This window comes from Halyomorpha halys, unplaced genomic scaffold, assembly GCF_000696795.3.
Source record: "Halyomorpha halys isolate HHAL.00 unplaced genomic scaffold, Hhal_1.1 Scaffold164.1, whole genome shotgun sequence".
NCBI classification, from domain to species: Eukaryota; Metazoa; Arthropoda; class Insecta; order Hemiptera; family Pentatomidae; genus Halyomorpha; species Halyomorpha halys.
Window position 1 is genome coordinate 111710 of NW_027108420.1, and position 7294 is coordinate 119003.

Consider the following 7294-nt stretch of genomic DNA (forward strand, 5'->3'; position numbering starts at 1 on the left):
TCCATTTTATCTATTTATTTATTATTTTTTTCACAAACTTTATTTTAGCGAGTAAAATTCTTATTAAAAGTTATATATGTTTTTATTTATCAATAGATGCGTGATCGTAAACAATGCATACAAACGTCTGTCCATCGTAATGACAAGTTTATTGTCTAAAAAATAATGTAAATAATAAATAAATAAAAAAATATGGAAAAATCTTTTTTTATTTATTTATTTTTCTATACCCGTCCTCCCAGTATCATAAAACATATTATTGTATACAATTTCATCTTATGGTAAATTATACATCTAAAGAACCCAGCATTTTGTATTATTTTTATAACATAAAATCTATATATTTTTTTTTTTGACAGATAATTTGCTATCTGGATTGTTGTTTTTACTTTGTGTTCAAACATATATAAGAATTTTTCAATAAAAAGTTAATTTATCAAATTTTACTTAATTTGATTTATTATAGGAAGACCGGATTTTTTGTTCCATTTCGTACCTTTATCGACTCCCAATAAAGGTACAAAATAGTAAAAAAAAAAATTTATTGGTCACTAACGTTTTACTTAGACATGCCGTTTTTCAATTTCAGCCGCTTTTTAAATATTGCTCGATTTAACTATCTTAAAAGTTTCCTCTTCCCATTTTAAACTAATATTTCAAAAGTGATATAGAGCCGTCGCTCCCGGGGTCTTAGCGGGGCGAATCCAGCGAAGAAGGATTGCCTTTTTTAGTGTTATGATCTCTTGTGAGATCGTGACATGTCATACATCGAACAAACTACTAGCTTACTTTCCATGGCTTTATTAGAATCCTGATGATTTTTTAGAATTTTTTTTTAGATTTAATGGCATTGGCATTTTCCATACAGTATTAATTTATTTTTATTCCCATTATATTTTATAGAAAACTTTTCATATATGTTTGAATACAAAAAATAAAACTTATGACCCAACTCATAGTGTGGTCAGGATCATATATAGTTGACCGGTTTTATTCTAAAAAACCAAATGGCAAGTTAATCAGATTTTATTAAAATTCTGCACTAAAAACTTATTCATTTTATTTCAAACTAAATGTTCTCTTCTAAAATCAACATTTACTATAAAAATTAACTTATCTACTTGAGATGATGTTGTAGTAACTTTTAAATACTAACTTTCTAAGAGTGTATATATTGACATTTGATAAAAAAAAAAAGAAAAACTCATTATATGTTTCTTATCATTATGTATTCTCCTTATTTACATATTCAAACTTTATATTGTTTTCTGAAATAAAGTTAAATATTCAAAATATAAAGACATATTGCTTGGCGTATCACTCCATCACCCGAACTCAGGCAATCTATCTTCTTCTGTTTTGATTTAATTGTGAACTTGTCGGTAACGACATTATATATAACTAATATGTAAGAAGCAACTTCAAATTTACAAAATTATATTTACAACTTAATATTATTTCTGAAATAAAATACATGTATAAGTCAATAATTAAACTAATTTTTTCCTTTGCTTTTCATGCTTTAATCCTATTATCCTTTATTTTTTAAGTATATTCGAAGAAATACATTCGAAGAAATACACACCAATAATTATAAATTCAACTAGTTGATAAATTATGCAGGCGTCTTTGGAGTAAAAAAGTCTTAAAATTGAAATTTATCTTTGAAGAAATTAAGCAATAAATAAAAAAATCTTTTCATACATTTAAATTTAATATAATAATTAATGTAATTATAATTATATAATTATAATAATTTGCTTGGAGCAAGTATATGACAAGTCGCAATTTTGAAGACCAATCAACTTTTTTTGCATTGTTTCTCTATAAAGTAATTTCTTGTATTAATTAGTTTATATGTAATAATTGCAACATATTAACCTATATAATTGTGGAATATAAAGTATATTAAATACTAAATAAGAATTGTAGATTTTTCAAAATGCTTTACGTTTTTAAATTTACATCAAACTCTTCTTATATTTTCATCCTATTTTACTAGATGCACAATTATTAGAGAAAAAAACTTATAAAAATAATGTTAATATATTTGAGTACCTACCTTTTTAAACAGTTGTCAATTGCAGATTCCTAAACATACTTAAACAATTTATGTCAAAATAATACACTAGGTTAATTAAACAATATTTAGCTCTGTTTTCTGTTTTAGATAATGGTAAAAACTGTATTTAGTATATAATATTTAGTATACAAATTTATAAATCATAATCTATATGAGGTGGTATGTAATAATTAATACATAAAAATTACTCGGAAAACATGATTGGAAAAAATTAAAAACATAAGCAATGCAATTTTGTATTTTTATGTTGTATTGTATCGCAAGAATATGAAATATTTCTCCAGATTAATCAGTAAGGATATATATTTAAGGTTTTTGAAGGTCAACATTAATAATATATTATTAATTAATGAGAGTATATTTTTATATGACTTAAAAATATTATTAATATTTTTTATCAAATTCCCAATCCCTAAGTTGTTAAATAAAATGCATCCTACATATAAATCGCAATATTGAACAAAATTGTATTTTTATTTCTATTTTTTGTATAACAGGTGACTTTTTTTAGTAAAGTCAGCAGTAAATAAGATTTTTGTTTTAAAATAAAATTGCTCGTGTGAAAAGGACATTTTTAATTTCCCGATCCATAGGAAAGTTTATTGTAATCACCGTGAAAATTGAAAGTTAAAATTTTTACAGTTTCAGTATTGGGTAATCTAATTCCTGTGTTCATAATGTATTTCTCTGGAATTATAAATAAATAATATCTATAATATCATTTGATTCTGTAAAACTAATTTAATCAATAGTAGAAATGTTTATATTACAAATTTTGAGGGTGAATTCAATTTTTTCAAAAATCCATACAAAGAGTATTTTTTATTTTTATTTATATTTTAATTTTCAGTGATAGATAAACAATCTCATATTTTTAACAAATGAAAGCATCACTTAGCATTACTGGAGATATAAAAGAAAACAATATTTTTAATTGTTTTTTATTTTTTAAAAAACTTCTACTGTCAAATTTCCAATAAAATATGTAAAAAAAAAATAAATAAATAGAAATAGTTATGTACATTCATATTTGTTAAAATTTTTTCACTATGTTTCCTAATACATTCTTTAATCCGTAATTTTCATTTATCGGAATACTTCCCTGCACCAATTAGTTTGGATTACCGAGCTTATACTCTATATATTACAATTTCTTTTTAATTATTTTTCATATCATCTTTTGTTCACCGAATGCAGTTTAGCTAGATGATTTACTTATGATAATTTTATATTTTTAATCACCAATATTGACAATGGCATGCGATACGTTTGCCTTTCTATTCTAATGACATGTTTCATCATATAAAAAGTCAACAAAATTCAAATAATCATTTTATTTTACGCGTCTTGACAGGTGCAAGAAATGATTTTAGTTTATACGTTCTCAACTTATGAACAACTATGCAATTAAAAATCTTTTGAATCTATGTAATTAATGTAATTTTCTGTTTTTTACAAGTTCAAACAATTAACTACCAGGATTGTTTTCTGTGACACTTCAATGTTTTACGGGATAACCGAATTAATATATTTCATTTTTATATGACTTGAAAATATTAATTAATATTTTTAATCCAATTCTCAATCCCTACGTTATTAATTAAATCTCATTTCACAATATTAAAAAGAAAATCGTATTTTTTTTCCTTTCATCAGAAGAAAATAATATATATATAAAACTTTAGAACATGAGCCTGGAAGAAAAAAAGGCAGTTATTTCACCCCCAATGTTTGATTACTTTAATGAAAACTATGTATAATTAATAGTCAAAATTGATGAGTCTAGCAAGTATAGGTAGAGGGAATAAAAAATGATGGCTGATTCAAAACGTAAAAAAAAATTTTCATTCGGAGCTTTATATCTTTAAAATTACCAACACTAGAAAACGTAAGGGAACAGCATTTAATGTAAATTAAATTTGCTGAAATATTAGCCCTAATAGAGCTATTTACGTTCAATGGTTCTCGAGATATAGATTTTTAAAAAGTGACATTTCATAAAAATGTACTGAAAGATTAGTAGTTAGTGAATTTATTTTGAGAAATCTATATCTCAGGAAATATGTGATGCATATATGTCTATTAGTACTCAAATTAAATTTAATTTAATGTTCTATAAAGTAGTTGAAAACCTTTATCTTCGTAATAGTCGTTTTCATGATATGGGCTAAAATAAATTGATTTATGAAGAATTTTATTTCCGAAACTATAAGACGAACAGTTATAATAAAATAGTTTAGAACATTTTTTTTTTTTATGATTTTTTCTTTGTAGTTTTTATGGTATTTGACAAAATAAATTCACAAAACGTTAAATTCTAGTTGTTTGGATACAATGTTTGATTTTCGAAAAGATATATCACAAGAAACATAAGACGTACTTATGTCTGCCAGCGCTCAAAATAAAGGCCATTTAACTTACTATAAAGTAGTTCATGGTATCTATCTCCGCAAGGATAGTAGTTTTTAGGATATTCGTATATAAATATGACTTTTGCACATGAAATTTTGTCCGAACTACTATAAATCAATTTATTTGAGCAAGTATCATGAAAACTACTACTCCTACGAAGATAAACTTTATAAACTACTTTATAGTACATTAAACCAGTTTTAATTTGAGTGCTAATAGACATCTGTATGTTGAATGATTTATTAGATATATATTTCTTAAAATAAATTCACTAATTACTGATCTTCCAGTACATTCAGTAGAACATTTATATGAAATGAACAGCTCTATTAGGGCTCATATTTTAGCAAATTTACGCTACTTTAAATGAAACTCTCTTAAGTTTTCTAGTATTGATGGAAGTTTTAAAAATATGGAGTTCCGAATGGAAAATTAATTTTTTCTAACCTTTTGAAACAGCAACCATTTTTTATTTCTTTACCTATACTTGGCAGACTCATCAATTTCGACTAATAAGTATACATAGTTTTCATTAAACTAATCAAAGATTGGGGTGAAATAACTGCCTTTTTTCTCCTCTGGGAAAGGAGAACAAATAATTTTTTTCAATATATTTTTTTTTTACTTTTGTTAAGAGGATACAAAAATACAATTTTTTTTTAAATAATGTTTTTAATTATTGGTATTTCGGATTTTTATAAAAATAGCAATACTTATTTCATTTGATACTGAATAAATCCAAAAGTATGACAGAATAGCTTGCATTTTTTTTTTTTTTTTTTTTAGTTAAAACTGGTTAGCAAATATACAGATTTAAAGATACTTTTAGAAGTAATTTTTCTAAATATTCGTCACCAAACCCTCTCATACTTTTCTAGTGAGGGTTTGATCATAATCGTTAGAGAACTTTTCAAGAAAAATAAAAAATATGAAAAATCGCATCAACGAAGTGGCAATTTCGGAGGGTAGATTTTTTTCAAAAAAATTGCTGTTACGTCTCAGCATATACCTAAATTTGTAATTTCAGGTTCTCAAAACTTTTATTTTCGTCGAAAACTCGATTTCGAAATTTTGATCGAATAATTTCGCTCACTATTCTATATACAGGTAAGTGGAAGGAAAAATAAAAATTCAGAAATAGAAGCTCTTAAGGAATTTTTTTTTTTTTTAATTCCGCAATTAAGCCCTGCCAAACTATAACCACAAAGAAAATTTTAAAAAAGAAATATTTAACTGGGTACTTGCTTACTTCTATGATTCCCAATAAATAATTTTGATTCACCAAATGACCATATCTGTATTTTTTTTAACTCTACATAATTATTCATTATATTACGATTAGAATTAGCAATATGCTTTGTAATAGACATTATTTAATTCTTATTTTTATCATATTCTCTATCATCTTTTTTCATTCTCATTATTATATTAATTCACTAATTGTAAATTTGCAGCTTTATTATTCACTTAAAAGTCCTTTGAGTTATTTTTTATTTTATTTTATTTTTTTTAATAATTATATTTTATTTTTATTTTTTTACTTTATTTTATTTTTAGAAGTTCTTAATTATACTATCAGTTTTATCTCTTGAGATCTATTTCTATTGTACTTATCTAGCTTAAAAACTGTATAGCCTCCACAATACCCTAATAATAAAAATTCTAATAATTACATTTCACTTATGTCTATAATTTTTATGTGTCATTTTGGCACCGACCGATAGATGTAGTCATCTGGTCTGACCTTAATGGATATTATTTTTTAAACGAATAAAAAAAAAATTAACGAAGATAATACCTAAGTTAAGTAAGAGTTTAATCAAAATTAATTTTTGAGAAAATCAAAAAATGTTAAAAATCAATGTAATCACCTTAAATATATAATTTTATTTTTTTGAACATACGCGCACAGACCATTTTGCGAAACTTTGTTATTTGGATTCAACAGATCACTTAGAGATGTATTAAGGCAGAATTTTTCGAATAGATGAGTGAAAGTAAAAATATATGAATTAAGAACCATTGTATTTTTAATTTTTGAACTTGATAGCAATATATGTAAAAATTTAATTGCTAAATAATTATTCCAAATAATTTATTAGCCTATGTTATTTATCATAATTGTATTATAAAACCATATATCTTATATTTTATTCAGTTGTGTTATATATGAACAATTATATATGTTTAAATTGAATAGGTGTCTACCTTACCAGTGGGAGAAGCTGCCAGTTAAAAGTCTAGAGCCGACTGATTCGATCCTGCAATGTTGTTGAAAGATATAGAAAAATCTTATCGCATTTCCTTTCAATTCCAAGAACGATAAACTAATCCCATATCGCACACACTTCGGACCTAAACAGAGTAGCAGATTGGCTTAGTTTCATATTAAATTATATCATCATAAAATATGGACAATTTTAATTAATTATAATATCAAAGAATATTTATATAATATTTTCTGCTAGTAATACCTAAAGAAGAGGCGTATGATTTAAACAAGTTGAGTTTCATATCATGGAAAAAACATAATCTAGGCTTTATTGGATAATATATATAATAGCTAACGAAATAATTTAAAAACAATTAAAAAAGAAAAAAAAAAGAGAAAATAAATGTACTTATAAAATTAAGTAAGAAAAATTAAATAAGCAAATAATAGCGTAGTGTAGATACAAAACTCAGTGGAAAAAATGCATTAAAAAAAAACGACATTTTTCAAACTATTAAAAAAAAAATATAATACAAGAAACATATCAAATATATGATACAATAAATGTATATTGTATAATGCATATA

General features: G+C 24.2%; 1 protein-coding gene across 2 annotated transcripts in view; it reads right to left on the reverse strand.

Moving 5' to 3' along the window:
* Positions 1-6782, reverse strand: part of LOC106678861 (ankyrin-1) — a 40631-nt gene extending 33849 nt beyond the window's left edge. For both annotated transcript variants that reach the window (XM_014417657.2, XM_067046726.1), the window contains exon 1: positions 6709-6782. The gene's annotated coding sequence lies outside the window, so the exon portion shown is untranslated. The remainder of the gene's footprint in view (positions 1-6708) is intronic.
* Between the last annotated feature and the right edge of the window lie 512 nt (positions 6783-7294).